The 17632-nt window shown below is 51.5% G+C and overlaps 1 protein-coding gene and 1 pseudogene across 9 annotated transcripts in view; one reads left to right on the top strand and one right to left on the bottom strand.

Moving 5' to 3' along the window:
* LOC149367588 (uncharacterized) overlaps positions 1-17632 on the bottom strand; it is a 1242925-nt gene that overhangs the window by 318262 nt on the left and 907031 nt on the right. The gene's annotated exons all lie outside the window — the stretch shown is intronic.
* Positions 16377-16984, top strand: LOC149367597 (uncharacterized; annotated as a pseudogene).

The following is a 17632-nucleotide window of genomic DNA, read 5'->3' as shown; positions in this document are numbered from 1 at the left end:
GCGAGTTAGCGCTTGTCTGCGTCGTTTACTTTCCGTCCCGTGTGTTCCCTGTGCGCTATTTTTTACATCATGAACGTTATCCAACTTGCCCAACTTTCCGCTTTGCTGAATGTTGTTTCTTCCAAGCTCCTGGTAAGCTCGAGGTCAAGAGCCATTGCGCATGCAGGGCGGCAGTCGGTCTAGCACAATCTGTCCACCATCCTACAACAAATCTGCTGATACCTGATCCTCTCCAGCTGCTTTCCCCCTTCCCATTGCTCCTAATGCTTTCTTTACTTCCTTCTTCATCACTGGCGGGATGTCCCATTGCTGTGCTCTACTGCCCCTCTCAGTGAAGTTCTGATTGCATTCACTACTGTATAGATTTGAGTAGAACTCTTCGGCTAATTCAACTATCTTATCCATATTGCTGATGCCACGTATCATTGTAGTGTTTATTCGTTCACGCTCAAGGCTGCAGGAAAGGGTTGTTATCACTTTTGTTCGTGGCGCGAGAAGCGACCAGACTAATCTCGATTGATCGCAGCCATGAAGGGCTGCATCTAGGTTTTTCTAGATTACTGTAGATGATCTTGTCCTGTTATCTGGAAGTTTCCTTGCCGCCTTTAAATTGAGCGATTCCGCGAGCGGCGGACATTCGTAGATCGACGACCGACGAGCACGTTTGTTGCTTACGCTGCCGCCGAGTGATTCAGTTATTTTGCGGGCGCAAGTCAGCCCAAATAAAGAGCTTCGTTTGCAAGCCTTGTTGCTGTATTCCTCACCGCTGGCCTGCCGTCACTACAACGTGACATCTGGTGGAGGTGCTGGGTAGCCTCCCATGTTCTGGACACCCCCTACAAGTCGAGACGCCAGCCCTTTGAGTCATCTACCGCAGGACCTGAGTCCAGTCCACCGCGCAAGCCGACGCCTGCAAGGGGACGCACCTGAGTTCGGGACCCTGCCGGACCCTACCCGGAAGCGAAAGCAAGTACCAACGTCCATCATGACCTTGCCCCAGACGACCACTCCAATCATTCTGCAGCAGCCCCGGGTGCCACCAACCTTCGACGCTTCGCCTGGCGCCGACCCCGAGGAATGGCTGGAGCAGTTCGACCGTGTGGCTGTCTTCAACAACTGGGACGACGCCATGAAATTTAGGTACGTCTTCTTCGCCCTGGAGGGACCAGCAAGAGTCTGGTTCGAGAATGAGGAAGCCAGCCTTGCCAATTGGGAAACCTTCAAGGAACAGCTTCTGAAGACCTTCACAAACGTCGTGCGAAAGGAGAGAGCCCAGCAGCTGCTACAGTCTCGCATACAACGCCCAAACGAGACCGTTGCAGTGTATACTGAGGAGATGAAGCGTCTCTTCCGGCGTGCCGACATGAACATGAAGGAAGAAGAGAAGGTGAAGTTGCTTATGCGAGGAGTTAAAGAGCAACTATTTGCCGGCCTCGTTCGAAACCCACCGAAAACCGTCGCTGAATTCGTAGAAGAGGCATCCACAATGGAGAAAACTCTCGACGCCCGAGCCCGCCAGTATGACCGCCAGCAGCGCTTTTTGTCAGCAAGCTGCATGGACACCGCTAACAATGATAACCTGCGGGAGGTTATACGTGAAGTTGTGCGAGAGGAGCTCCGACGGTTGCTGCCAACGGGAACGCAGCCGCAACTTTCATCGCTCACTGACGTCATCCGGGACGAGGTTCAACAGGCCTTGGGTGTGACGCCGACACCCACACAGCCTCTGCAGCCCCCAGCCATGACTTACGCCGCAGCTGTGCGCCGTCCTGCACCTCGACGACGGGACCCAAGCCCCTATCGCCCTCAGCCAGCTGCGTTGGACCGCCGCCCACTCGCCCCAACCCGCCCGTCCTACGAGCGACGCGCGCAGCCGAGGAAATGCGACGAGTGGAGAACTCCCGACCAGCGCCGCCCACTATGCTTCCACTGTGGCGAAGCCGGTCACGTCCTCCGGCACTGCCCATACAGAAGACTGGGCATCCGAGGGTTCTCTTACGACGCTCCACGACCCCGACCCGGCCAGCGACCAGCCGAAATCGAGGAGTTTTTACGTCGGGAAGAATACTCATCGCCGAGCCGCCTATCACGTTCCCCGTCGCCATCGTCCCCGCGCTTTGTTTCTCCTAGCCGAGGCTACGCCGTGCGTGCACGCTCCCCCAGCCCACGAAGGTTAAACTAAATAAAGCAGCCTCTGGAGGTGAGGTTGCTTCTAAGCGCAATGACAAAGATCCTCCATCGACGAGTACTCAAGACCATGCCTCAACTACGACGACAACACCGACGACGACAACACCGACGACGACAACACCGACGACGACAACACCGACGACGACAACACCGACGACGACAACACCGACGACGACAACACCGACGACAACGCCGACGACGACAACGCCGACGACGACAACGCCGACGACGACGACACCGACGACGACGCGGCCAGACTTGAAGCTTTTACCGCTGCCCAGTGAAGTAACGTCGCAGTACGCCCACCGCAGCCTCACTACTCGACGAAGCCGAGATCGGACACCGAAGACAACGTACAATACCAGAACGCGAACAAGTGACCTTGAAGTTACGGTCGACGGTCACGCGGTTACTGCCTTGGTCGACACTGGAGCTGACTACTCTGTCATGAGTGGCCCACTCGCTGTCCGACTCAGGAAGGTAACAACAACTTGGGATGGCCCGCTGATCCGCACCGCAGGTGGCAACCTGATTACGCCGTCAGGACGCTGCACCGCGAGAGTTACTGTAAATGGGAGAACCTATGCGACAACCTTCCTGATCCTACAGCAATGCTCGAGAGACGTGATTTTGGGAATGGACTTCCTGAACGAACATCGGGCGATCATCGACCTTCGATCTAAGTCGATCAAGCTTTCCACGGAAAAAGCCATACCTGTTGCGACGAGCGCGACTCATCACGTTGCCTTAAACGTCCTCGATGAAGCATTGAGCGTGCCGCCCCGATCAAGTGTTCTCGTCGGCATAGGTACTGGAGACATCGAAAATGCCGAAGGTGTTATCGAGGGGAACACCCAGTTACTCCTGGATCGAGGATTGGGCGTCGCGAGGGGAGTCGCCGAAATCCGAAATGGCCGAGCCCAGGTGTTGCTAACCAACTTCACCGAAGAATACCGGCATCTAAACAAAGGTACGACGATCGCTTTCCTCGACGAGCTGGCAGACATCAGAGACGTATTTGCCCTACCCGACCAACCTGCAGAACTATCTGAACAAGGCCATCAACCCACGTTCGACATCAACCCAGCATTACCCCGGAGCAGACAAGACCAAATACGCAGTCTTCTTCAAAGGTACACCGATTGCTTCTCATCAGCATCGAATGTGCGACGAACCCGGCTTGCCAAGCACCGCATTGTCACAGACGAACACGCACGACCACTGCGACAGAGCCCCTACCGCGTATCGCCGTTAGAACGCCAAGCTATCCGCAAGCAAGTTGAGGAAATGCTTCGTGACGACGTCATCCAGCCATCGAGGAGCCCCTGGGCAGCACCGGTCGTCCTAGTGAAAAAGAAAGACGGCACCCTTCGCTTTTGCGTCGATTACCGCCGCCTGAACAACATTACGAAGAAGGATGTCTACCCCCTCCCCCGCATCGACGATACACTGGACCGGCTGTGCAACGCTAAGTACTTCTCATCGATGGACCTGAAGAGCGGCTACTGGCAAATTGAAGTCGACGAAAGAGATCGCGAGAAGACTGCGTTCATCACGCCAGACGGACTCTTCGAGTTCAAGGTGATGCCATTCGGCCTCTGCTCTGCCCCAGCGACGTTCCAGCGAGTAATGGATACGGTGCTCGCAGGCTTGAAATGGCAGATTTGCCTAGTCTACTTAGATGACGTTGTTGTCTTCTCCTCAAGCTTTGAAGACCACCTCAGAAGGCTTCGGATAGTGCTGGAAACGATCAAGTCTTCAGGCCTGACACTGAAACGAGAGAAATGCCACTTCGCTTACGAGGAGCTGCTGTTCCTTGGTCACGTCGTAAGCAAGGATGGAGTTCGCCCAGACCCCAGGAAGACGGCTGCGATCGCAGAGTTTCCACAGCCTAATGACAAGAAGGCTATACGCAGATTCCTTGGATTATGTGCTTATTACCGGCGATTCGTCAAGAACTTTTCGCGCATCGCTGAACCTTTGACCCAACTTACCAAGGCTGACGTGCCTTTTAAATGGGAAAGGCCGCAAGAGGAAGCTTTCAACGAACTGAAGCGCCGCTTACAGTCCCCTCCTGTGCTCGGGCACTTTGATGAAAACGCCGAAACCGAAGTTCATACCGATGCAAGCAGTGTGGGCTTAGGAGCGGTCCTCGTTCAGAAAAATGGCAGACAGGAGAAGGTTATCGCGTACGCTAGCCGTTCACTTTCGAAAGCCGAGGCCAACTACTCGACCACCGAGAAAGAATGTCTCGCCATTATTTGGGCCACGTCGAAATTTCGCCCCTACCTGTACGGACGACCATTCAAGGTTGTGAGCGATCACCATGCTCTGTGCTGGCTAGCCAATTTGAAAGATCCCTCCGGCCGCCTTGCTCGTTGGAGCCTGCGCCTTCAAGAATTTGACATAACTGTAGTCTACAAATCTGGCCGCAAGCATTCCGACGCAGACTGCTTGTCGCGAGCCCCCGTCGACGCAGCCCCGGAAGAGGAAGACGACGACGCTTTCTTAGGACCGGTAAGCGCGAGCAGTTTCGCGCAGCAGCAGCGCTCGGATCCTGAGTTGCAAAGCCTGGTTGATTATCTGCAAGGCAAGACCGCATCGCCTCCCCGAGGGTTCAAGCGCCAACTGTCGTCCTTCGTCCTTCACAATAATGTCCTTCTGAAGAAGAACTTCGCGTCCAACAGGACAGTGCATCTTCTTGTCGTGCCCAAAAATCTCAGGCAAGAAATTATGCAGGCATGTCATGATGAGCCGACTGCAGGGCATCTCGGGATTGCTCGCACGTTGCACCGCATCCAGGAGAAGTACTATTGGCCGCGGCTAGCTACCGATGTTTCGCATTACGTGAAAACGTGCCGTGAGTGTCAACGACGCAAAACGCCTCCGACTAGACCAGCCGGACTCCTGAACCCCATACCACCACCAACTAAGCCCTTTCAGCAAATCGGGATGGACCTACTCGGCCCCTTTCCTACTTCATCATCAGGTAACAAGTGGATCATCGTGGCCACCGACTACATGACCCGCTACGCCGAAGCAAAAGCGTTGCCTAGTGGTACCGCAACAGAAGTTGCAAAATTTTTTGTCGAACAAATTCTCCTCCGACACGGCGCACCCGAAGTACTCATCACAGACAGAGGAACAGCATTTACAGCGGAACTGACGCAAGCCATTTTAAAGTACAGCCAGACAAGTCATCGGAGGACAACTGCCTATCATCCGCAAACCAACGGACTCACAGAGCGTCTGAACAAGACCATCGCAGACATGCTCTCCATGTTCATGGACGCCGAACACAAGACGTGGGACTCTATTCTGCCCTACGTGATCTTCGCCTATAATACTGCCACCCAGGAGACAACCAGGTTTACTCCATTCCAGCTGGTATACGGCAGGAAGCCCACAACAACACTCGACGCAATGCTCCCGCACGTTTCCGACGAAGACAACCTCGACGTCGCCGCCTACCTTCATCGCGCCGAGGAAGCCCGAAGACTTGCACGGCTTCGCATTCAAGACCAGCAGCACACCGACGCCCGACGCTACAATCTGCGCCGACGAGACACGCATTACAAGCCAGGTGATCGGGTTTGGATATGGACGCCAGTTCGCCGCCGCGGATTGAGCGAAAAGTTGCTGCGACGCTACTTTGGCCCGTACAGGGTCCTCCGTCGCATCGGTGACCTCGACTATGAAGTCATCCCCGACGGCACGACAGCATCTCAGCGACGCCGCCCACGCCCGGAAGTCGTACATGTCGTACGCCTGAAGCCATATTATGAACGCTGAAGGACTCGAAGTTTCATTTTCCGTGTTTATTTTCATTTTAAAGCATCGAGACGATGCTTCTTTGGAAGGGGGGTAATGCCACGTATCATTGTAGTGTTTATTCGTTCACGCTCAAGGCTGCAGGAAAGGGTTGTTATCACTTTTGTTCGTGGCGCGAGAAGCGACCAGACTAATCTCGATTGATCGCAGCCATGAAGGGCTGCATCTAGGTTTTTCTAGATTACTGTAGATGATCTTGTCCTGTTATCTGGAAGTTTCCTTGCCGCCTTTAAATTGAGCGATGCCGCGAGCGGCGGACATTCGTAGATCGACGACCGACGAGCACGTTTGTTGCTTACGCTGCCGCCGAGTGATTCAGTTATTTTGCGGGCGCAAGTCAGCCCAAATAAAGAGCTTCGTTTGCAAGCCTTGTTGCTGTATTCCTCACCGCTGGCCTGCCGTCACTACAACGTGACACTTCCTTCTTCATCACTGGCGGGATGTCCCATTGCTGTGCTCTACTGCCCCTCTCAGTGAAGTTCTGATTGCATTCACTACTGTATAGATTTGAGTAGAACTCTTCGGCTAATTCAACTATCTTATCCATATTGCTGATGTCATTGCCCTCCTTATCCCTTAGCGCATACATGTGGTTTTTACCTATGCCTAGTTTTCTCTTACTGCTTTTAGACTACCTCCGTTCTTTAGAGCATGCTTGATTTTCTCCATGTTAACTTCTTTATGTCGGCTACTTTGCGCTTATTTATTACCTTCGATAGGTCTGCAAGTTCTATTTTGTCTGTGGAGTTAGACGTCCTCATGCTTTAACGTTTCGTAATCAGATCTTTAGTCTCCTGAGATAGCTTGCCGGTATCCTGCCGAACCATCCTACCGCCTACTTCTGCGGCGCACTACGTAACGACAGCTGGGAGATTACCGTTCATTGTTTCAACCATACGGTCGTCTTCTTCAGTTAAAGTGAAAAATTTCTTCTGCAGTGAAATCCTGAATTCCTCTACTTTCCCTCTTAACATGAACTCGTTAATAGCCTTCCACTTGACTAGTTTCCTCCGTCCCCTCGTCATGTGTAAGCTAATACGAGCCCTTAGCATTCTGTGGTCGCTACAACGGACCTTTCCGAGGACTTCCACATCCTCGACGATGCCAGGTTGAGCGCCAAGTGTGAAGACTATTTCATTTTTAGTGTCACTATTGGGGCTCTTTCACGTCCACTTCCTGTTTCCTCATTTGCGGAAGAAGGTATTCATGATCAGTAAATTATTTCTATCTGCGAAGTCTGCTGTTCCTAGAACTTATGCCATAGTCACCTACCACCTGGTCTCCAGCCTGCTTCTTGCTTACCTTCTCATTGAAGTCGCCCCTCAGTAGAGTGCACAGTGATTTAATTTTCAGCGTATGTTCTCCGAAAGCCGCACTTTCTAGAAATATCAATCTGGGAGCTTCAAGCGGCTGCGGCCAATCTGGCCGGCCCATTAAAAGTTGACTAAGAGGGCGATTTCCAGTTTGTGTCTGAGTGATGGGATCTACAAATGTTGCGCTTATTCCATGCATGGAAGCTTACAAAATCAGGCGATTCGTCTTCCCACTGCGGGTTACACTCCAGCCATAGTTACGTCTGCTGTTCAACGCTTTTTGAAAAAGGAAGAACAAGAAACAAATGCCAGCAACAGAGATGACGCAATGTAGCCTCGCGAGAGAGGGAGAATATTGGGTCTGTGTACCACACATACACAACGTGTCGCACCAACTTTAAGAAGGACGGATGCCGTAGTATCGTCATCTTCAGGGCCCCTACCAAGCTACGTACAGGGGGGACGAAGAGCATCAGAACCCCTTCGTTGTGTGAGGATGCAGTGTACTCTACTCCCCTTTCTCGCGGCAAGGTTTACGTCGGCCAGACGGGCGAGACGCCTGAACGAAAGCCTGAAGGGACTCGAGTACAGAGCCCACAAGACGTGCACAGGGAGTCTGGCGCTGCGTCGTCGCGAATGCAAACACGAAGACAGAGTTTCCGGCATCGAAATACACTGCGAAGCGGACCTTGCCAGCTGTTCCGCGATCAGCAGGCACTCGGACCAGACAGTGCGGGAGTCTGTGGAGGCTGCCGAGATATCTAGGGTGCCTGATAATTGTATTAGTGCGCCTTCCGTGGCCGTGACAAATGCAGAGCTGCATTTCTTGACCAGGTGATGCACCGCGTAACGCCCTTTCTTGTTTCTTTTTTAAAGCAGTATGTAAGCACTAGTCTCGTTTAATAAAAGTCAGTTGGAAGTCGGCGCTTGTATGTCAGCTTGTCTCTGTTCTGATTTTTGTTGCCCTGCAATTCGTCATGAAACAGCAACTAGCCCGCACAATCACCTTATTGAGTACTTTTTGCCGCTCAAGTTATTTCCGACTGTGTATCTTGATAGCGTATCCTTTTGAGTTTCTTCAAGTGACAATGTGCGCTCTATTCCTTTTGCCTGACTCCACCGCCACTTCATATGTTGTTCTGCTATTTCGTCTGTACGAATTAATTTTAATGGTGAATGTTTCTTCTTTCTTGACTCCATAATTATTGTGTGTGTTTGCTGTTTTTATTAAATGAATGAACTTTTTATTCTTTCTTCTTTCCTTATCCCGCCATACTTATGTATGTTAGTTATTTGCAGGGAGTTAAAGGCCATTTGTGATTATGCATCTTATGCTATTTTTGAAAGAAACAAATGTGCTTTGGGGGCGTGCGGCTTAGCATTGGGGGCGTGCAGCTTTGCAAAGCCGTCATTGTTGAGGTCTTATACTGTCAGCCTCCTGTAACGTGTGTGGTATATGTGACACATATTGCCGCGAATCTTTGTAGCGTTTGTTGTTTTTATTTATTCATGCTTGAAGGCTGCCGGCACGCCGCTTTATCGCTTCGTTTGTGACGCAAGACGCGCCTAGATTTATCTCGATTGATCGCATCCAGGCAGAGCCGATTCTACTTTGTGCCAGAATGTTCTAGTAACTTCCCAAGATTTATCTCGAATGTTCGCTATCAGCTTTAAATAGAGCACGGCCGACAGGGGCGGGCATTCCGTTCGACGACCGCAGAGCACGCTGGTTGCTACGCCGCCGCCGAGTGATTCAGTTCTGTGCGGGCGCAAGTCAGCCCAAATAAAGAGGTTCATTTCATTTTTATTTATATTTATACAAATACCTCACAGGTTCCACACTTGGGACATTGTGTGAGGGGAGGAGTTACAAGGTTTAGCAGACAAAAGATGGTACAAAATGGAAAGAACAAAAGTAAACAATATCAAATACATTGGACTGCAAACAATTATTACACCGTACTTGAAGAAAACCGTAACATATTGACACAGAGGAAAAAACAGCAAACAAATAGCGGCACTGCATGGATTTGACAACACATATGAACACAATTTATGTACAATATCATGGATACATGAAGGTGGTCAATTCATTTTTGAACATCAATGGGTCACGTATGGTAGCAATGCAATCCGGAAGGCCATTCCAACACTTGTTAGCACGTGGCAAAGCAGAAAAATTAAACGCGAGACATTCTCGCTGGTTTCCCCTTCGCCGAACTGCAGTCACCACTACGTGACATCTGGGAGAGGTGCTGACCTGCTACGCCCCTCACGATGGAACCTGGCGCCCAGCCAACGCCTGTCTTGTTTCGCCAGCCCCGTGAACCACCGACTTTCCGTGGAGCACCACACGAAGATGTGGAAGACTGGCTGGGCTTGTACGACTGTGTGGCAGTGCTGAACACCTGGGACGACAGCGGTAAGCTTCGAAATGTTTATTTTGCATTGGACGGTCCTGCCAGAACGTGGTTTGAAAACCACGAATCTTCCCTCACGACCTGGGCGACCTTTAAGAAGCAGCTAGTGGGTACGTTTACCAGAGTCGTGCGTAAGCAAAGAGCGGAGGTCCTGCTGCAGACAAGAATTCAACGCCCAAACGAGACCATGACTGCGTATGTGGAAGACATGAAACGCCTCGCTAACCCCGACATGACTGAGGAAAAGAAGCTGTCCTTCCTGATGCGTGGCGTGAAGGAGCAACTTTTCGCCGGCCTGACCCGGGATCCTCCACAAACCGTCGCCGAGTTTGAAGCTGAAGCTTCAACCATCGAGAAGACCCTGGACGCCCGGACCCGACACTGCAACCGACCACTTGAAGTGCTGCCGACAAGCCCCCCAGGAGATACCCTTGCAAGCGGGGATAACCTGCGAGATTTGAAACGCGAAATTGTTCGCGAACAACTTCGCCGGTTGCTGCCATCCTCAACGCAGCAGACGCAGCAGCCTCAGGTGGCTTCGCTCACGGTGACGGCTCCCCGTCACCAACGACACCAACGGAAGCTACACCTATGACCTACGCTGGAGCACTACGCAGTCCTCCGCCTCGACGAGAACCCCCAAGCCCTCTTCGACGGGCACCAGCTATACAAGAACGACGTCCCCTAACTCCCACCCGCCCACCTTATGAGCGAAGCAACGGAACCAGGAAATGCGACCAGTGGAGGACTCCCGACAACCGCCCACTATGTTTCCATTGTGGCCACGCTGGGCACATACTTCGCCACTGCCCGTACAGACGCATCGGGCTGCGAGGTTTCGCCATCGACGCCCCGTGACTGCTCCCCGGCCAGCGAACACGGGAAATTGACGACTACCTGCGTAAAAGGAAGTACGGGTCTTCAAGCCGTTTTTCCCGCTCCCCGTCGCCGTCTACCGCACGATTTGCATCACCGGGCCGAAGCTACGCCGCGGCTGTCCGAGGAAGGTACCCTAGCTCTCGCAGGGGAAACTAAATAAAGCAACCTGTGGAGGTCAGGTTGCTTGCCGAGGAAACGACGAAGATCCTCCAGCGACCACGCCGTATGAACACGTCGCACCTACTACGCCGACGCCGTATACAACGACAACCTCGACCACGACGCGAACCACCTTCAAAACGACGCCGCCATCAAGAAAAGCTTCGACCAAACGCCCCATCCCCGATTCACATACCCAACGAAGCCGTAACCCGACACCGAGGACGCGTGCAACTCCAGAGCCAGGACATCCGACTTAGAAAGTGGTTATCGACGGCCGGAAAGTCACCGCTCTAGTCGACACAGAAGCTGATTATTCGGTGATGAGCGGACCATTCGCTGCGCAGCTGAGGAAAGTAACGACCGCTTGGGACGGCCCACAAACCTCATTACGCCATCAGGACGGTGCACAGCGCGAGTGACTCTCAAGGGACATACCTATCCCGCGACCTTTGTAGTGATACGCCAATGTTCCCGCGAAGTGATCTTGGGCATGGATTTCCTCAATGAGCATCAGGCGATCATCGACCTGCGATCCAAGATGATCACATTTTCCACGGACGAGGCCATCCCATCGATGAGAACTCCGGAACATCACGTTGCGCTTAGTGTTCTGGAGGAACAAGTGAGTGTCCCACCTCGCTCAAGCGTCATCATCACCGTAGGCCCCACGGAAGCGAATAATACTGAAGCCATTATCGAGGGGAACATGCAGTTGCTTCTCGACCGAGGAATCGGCATCGCAAGAGGCATCGCACATTTCCGCAAAGGACATGCCGAAGTACTGCTGACTAACTTCAGCGAAGAATACCGGCACGTTAACAGAGGAACGACGATTGCATTCCTCGACGAAATATCCGACATACGAGACTCATTCGCCCTCTCTGATCCATCCGTAGAAGATTCACCTGACCAAGAGAACTCGCCCACTTTCGACATAAACGCAGCCCTGCCCCGGAACAGACAAGACCAGATTCGCAATCTCCTTCGAAGCTACAGTGAGTGCTTCTCGTCATCGCCGAAGGTCCAACAAACACCGATTGCCAAGCATCGCATTATAACCGACCAGCACGCCCCGCCTCTCCGCCAGAGCCCCTGCTGAGTGTCGCCGCGAGAACGACAAGCCATCCGGGACCAAGTGGAAGAAATGCTGCGCGACGACGTTATTCAGCCTTCAAAGAGCCCCTGGGCGGCACCTGTTGTTCTAGTGAGAAAGAAAGACGGTGCACTTCGATTCTGCGCTGAATACCGGCGCTTGAACAACATCACAAAGAAGGACGTCTACCCCCTCCCTCGCATCGTCGACATACTGGACCGGCTCTGCAACGCCAGGAATTTCTCATCGATGGACCTCAAGAGCGGCTACTGGCAAATTGAGATCGATGAAAAAGATCGCGAGAAGACCGCATTCATCACTACAGATGGCCTCTTCGAGTTCAAGGGGATGCCATTGGGTCTCTGTTCCGCACCAGCCACATTTCAGCGAGTAATGGATACAGTGCTGGCAGGCCTGAAGTGGCAGATTTGTCTGGTATTATTAGATGACGTCGTTGTCTTCGCCTCGAACTCTGAGGAACACCTAAAAAGGCTTCAAACAGTACTAGGCGCAATCAGATCATCCGGCCTACCTTTGAAAGCAGAGAAATGCCACTTTGCCTATGAAGAGCTGCTGCTTCTAGGCCACATCGTTATCAAGGAGGGAGTATGGCCAGACCCGCAGAAAACCGCTGCTATCGCAATGTTTCCACCACCGGCCGATAAGAAAGCTGTGCGCAGATTTCTCGGACTGTGCACGTACTACCGACGATTTGCGAAGAACTTTTCGCGCATCGCCGAACCACTGATCCACCTGACAAAGGCCGTGCCATTTAAATGGGAAGCGCCGCAAGTGGAAGCCTTCAAGGAACTTCAGTGTCGTTTACAGTCCCCACCGATCCTTGCGCACTTCGATGAAAACGCCGAGACTGATATTCATACCGACTGTCCTCGTTCAGAAAATTGACGGAGTGGAGAAGGTCATCGCGTATGCCAGCCGTTCCCTGTCCAAAGCCGAAGCTAATTATTCAACAACTGAGAAGGAGTGCCTTGCCGTCATCTGGGCTGCGTCGAAATTCCGCCCCTACCTGTACGGACGACCGTTCAAGGTGGTCAGCGATCACAACGCACTGTGCTGGCTCGCCAGTTTGAAGGACCCCTCGGCCGCCTCGCTCGATGGAGCCTGCTGCTCCAGGAGTTTGATGTAACCGTCGTTTACAAGTCCGGACGCAAGCACTCTGACGCCGACTGCCTGTCACGAGCCCCTGTAGATGCACCGCCGCCGGACGACGATGAGGACGCCTTCCTGAGGCCCATCAGTTCCAGCTCTTTTGCACAACAGCAACGCTCGGACCCCGACATAAAATGCCTCATCGAATACTTGGAAGGAAAGGTTTCTTCACCCCCCGCCTCTTTCAAACGAGGATTGTCTTCTTTCTGTTTACACAGTGATGTCCTCGTGAAGAAGAACTTTGCAGCGAACAAGACAGCCTACCTCCTTGTTGTACCTGTAAGTCTGCGCAGAGAAGTTCCTCACACGACGAGCCGACAGCTGGACATCTCGAGTTTTCTCGCACCCTCCGCCGCATTCAAGACAAGTATTACTGGCCCCGACTGTCTGCCAGTGTCGCACATTATTTATTTATTTATTTATTTATTTATTTATTTATTTATTTATTTATTTATTTATTTATTCATACTGTTAACCCTCTGCATGAGGGTCATTACAGGGAGGGAAACATATACAGACACAAGTGCAATTCTCTTCGCTAAAAAAAGAAACACTCAAATGCACAGAATTACAGATTTGCACAGCAATCTTCCAGGAACGCGTTCACACCTATCACAAATTTGTCTACATCTGTTTGGTCCACAACGTCACTTGGCAGTTGATTCCAAATTTCTACAGCATCGGGAAAAAAGGAGTAGCGATAGACATCAGTACGTGTAATAATAGATTGTAATACCTTACTGTGATTTTTCCGAGGGCAACGCTTCAGGGGAGGTGCAACATAGTGATGTTTATTAACTTTGACTTTATCATTCATTATCAGAAAAAAAAGTTTCAATTTCTGCTTTAGTCTTCTTACTTCTAGTGATTCTAGCTGACACTCTTTTAGCATTGCTGTGACTGAATCAGTGCGGCGGTATTTAGAGCATATAAAACGTGCTGACATCCTTTGCAATCTTTCCAGTTATTATATGAAAACCTGCCGAGATTGTCAGCGACGAAAGACGCCTCCAACCCGACCAGCAGGATTTCTGAACCCCATCACCCCTCTTATTTAATTTCTATGTTAATGACCTCCCCAGCATTATAACTTCATCACAGATTTATCAGTATGCAGATGACACCCTCCTCATCTCATCTAATACAGATTTTTCTTGCGCACTCCGTCAACTTAAACAGGACGCTACTAATCTATATGATTGGTTTCAATGTAACCTGATTGATATAAACCCCCAAAAAACTCATCTAGTGTGCTTTAGAAATGCACACAAGCCAATCCCGAAAAACGCTGCGGTTTTTTTGCACAGCTCCAGTTGCACTGCATGTTCTTGCTACCCCATTACATGTGTTCCGTCCGTGAAATACCTTGGCATGTACTTTGACAGTGATTTATCCTGGAACACGCACATGGCACACCTCAGTAAGAAGCTTAGAGGCGTCGCATGCTTGCTCTATACTCTAAGGGCCTACCTGCCATTTGCCATAAGACGTTTAATTGCACAGTCTTTGGGGTATTCTCTGCTGAGATATGGCATGTGCTGTTTCTTCAAATGTTGTGCAACATGGAAAAATAGGATAAACCGTATTCTCAAGAATATGGCTAAGAGTGTCATCTATTCAATACCCCATAAACAGCAAAGTGTATTCCTTTCTTCAGGTCTGCCTTCCTTTGACATTGTGTTCAAACAAATCACTGTACTCAGATATTTCTGGAACTCTGAATTTCGGTTCCACAACGTTAAACCAATCCCATTAAGAAAAGTTTCTCGATATATTGTCCCTGCAGTGCGAACTCATTTTGGTATGTCTATGAGGTCATATTAAATCCCATGTATATTCAATGAGATGCCTGATAATGTTTTCAACTTGAACACTCGCAGACAGTTACGTGATGCTATTGCCGAGCTTGAACAGCTCTAGTGCATATGTTTTAATGTACACAAAACAAAGAATTGATTTGGTAACAGAGGTTGTTGCTGCTGCCGGACGGCGCCCTACAAGCCCAATTGAGGCTTTGGCGCTTCCGCGTCTTGTATTGTTTCTTTGGTGTGAATAAAGTATTTATTATTATTATTATTGTTATTATTATTAAACCCCCCTCAAAGCCCTTTCAAGAGATCGGCAGGGAGTCTCTTTGCCTTTTCCCGATATCAACATCTGGAAATAAGTGGATCATCATAGCGACCGACTACCTGACCCGCTACGCCGAGGCAAAAGCCCTACCGAACGGAACAGCAGCAGAAGTCGCCAAATTTTTCATGGAGAACATTCTTCTGCAACAGGGCGCCCCCGATGTGGTCATTACTGACAGAAGAACAGCATTCACGGCGGAATCGACGCAAGCCATCCTTCCATTACAACCAAACCAGCCACCGGAGAACACCTGCATACCACCCGCTGACCAACGGATTGACCGAACGCCTCAACAAAACCATCGCCGATATGCTCGCCATTGTTGTGCCGGCACCCACATTTCGCTGGCTGGCCTCTCTGGAAACCAGCGCTGCGCGCCCGCCGTCGCTGAAATCAGGCCCAGACTCTCTCGGACATGTCGCGGCTTGCAGCGTGAATCATCCCGCCTCGCCGTCGAATGGCACGGACCCTTCCTCCTACCCTTCCTCTCCGTCGGGTCTAACACCTGTGGCACTTCGCCGGCCGCCCGTTCCAGACTGCAAGCCTTGAACGGCCGGGCGCCTCTCGACCATTCGTCTAATTTGAACGGTGGCCAGTGCCGTGACCTGATTGGAGGATTTGAACTGCTGGCTGCCGCAACGGACACCGGCGGCTATAACAACGGAGCCGCGCTGAACCCGCGCAGCAGACGGGCAGCAGAAGAACCATCACGCCGGAGCTACGCTCGCAGCCGGGGCCGCCCTTTTTCTTTGTGCTAGCCCGTGGTGCTCTTGGCCCTTGTATCATGTAAAAGCCCTTGTGCATACTGTACATAAAAGTCCTTTGACTCACCGTCGCCTCGACCGTTCCTTGGCTCGGAGGCCCAGACCCAACAGTGTATGGCAGCTGCGGGATCGACCGGCGTCAGCTACCTCGGCGCGGTGAGTGCCTGATGTTTTCCCCTCAATTCGCCTGACTTCTCTAGCACACGTCATTGTAGTTTAGAGTAGGGCTGTGTGTTGCACTGGAGAGAGCTTTGCGGTTTCGAGCCAAGTCGGAGCGCTTTGAAATGAAAGCTGGTGCAGAGGGAGTAAACGAGGCGTTGTTGGAAAGAATTACTTGCGCGTGTCGTACTAGTAGCGCTATAGTAGTGAACGGCAAGGGAATTCTAAGAAAAGGGCAAACTACACGAGGCTATTGTGCGCTATGGAGAACATTGAAGTGAAGGAACTCGTCGAAATTTGTGAAGAGCTAGGCCTTACCGTAGGCCGTGCGAAACGAAATCATGCGTTTCTCGAGATCATGCGGGAGGAGGGCGTAACGCCTGAAGAAGCCAATGAGGCCTTGGATGAGATCAAAGAACGCCGTGAGCGCGAGGAGGCCAAAAGACGCTTTGAGCTCGATGAGGCAGAAAAACAGAAGCAGCGTGAGCGCGAAGACGCAGAGCGAGAGCGACAAGAAGTCCTTCAGCGGGAAGAGCGCGAACGACAAGAACGCCTCCAGCGGGAAGAGGCAGAGCCACAGGAACGCGGAGAGATTAGAAAATTAAAAGAGTTGGAGCTGCGGCAAAGCTCTCCGGCGCCTAGCGTAGCTTCAATGACAGTGCAGGCTAACGGCCAAAGAATCCGAGACCAACTGCCGCCTTTCGTAATCGGCGAGGACATGGCAAAGTATCTCGTAAAATTTGAGCACGTCTGCGAGAGGAATGTCATTGAGCGAGAACTGTGGGCACAGAATTTGCTAGCTCTGCTTCCCGGGGAAGCATCTGACGTGATAACGTGTTTGTCGAAGGAGGCGTTCGAGAGCTACGATGAGGTGAAAGAGGCCCTGTTGAGGAAATATTAGCTCACCTGAGGCATTCCGGCAAAGGTTCCGGTACGCGAAAAAAGGCAGTGAGTCGCACATCGACTTTGCGTTTAAGCTGAAAGCCGACCTAGTTGAATGGCTCAAGGGCGAGGAAGTTTATGACGATCGTGATAAGGTGGTAGAGTACATTGCGCTAGAACAATTCTACCGCTGTATCCAGGACGATGTAAGGCTCTGGCTGCAGGATAGGCTTACTGAGGTTAAGCTCAACAAGGCAGCAGAGCTGGCAGAGGAATACTACACTCGCCGAAACTTGCACAGCAGGGCATTACGCATCGAAAAGGCGGAAACAAAGGATGCTTCTCTAAGGAGTCCTGATGGAAGGAAACCGTTCGCGCGTCGCGATTTTCTAAAAGATGTGCCTGCTTTAAAGGAGGCTGTGGGCGAAGAACAAAATGAGTTACGGAAATCTGACGATGCTCCAAGCAGCGCGCTGATGCCGCACGTGCGTTTGAGTCACGGAGGCCTTTGGCATGCTACTACTGCAAAAAGGAAGGGCATATCGCGGCAAACTGTAGACAAAAAGTTGCTTTTGCAACGATTCGGGAGACAGACAAGAATATGCGGTTGTTGGAACCATATATGCAGGAGATAAG

Source organism: Amblyomma mixtum, chromosome 1, assembly GCF_055824585.1.
Source record: "Amblyomma mixtum isolate Tamu chromosome 1, ASM5582458v1, whole genome shotgun sequence".
In the NCBI taxonomy this organism is placed as follows: Eukaryota; Metazoa; Arthropoda; class Arachnida; order Ixodida; family Ixodidae; genus Amblyomma; species Amblyomma mixtum.
Note: the sequence above shows the minus strand (reverse complement) of the source record. Positions and strands in the feature narration are given on the sequence as shown.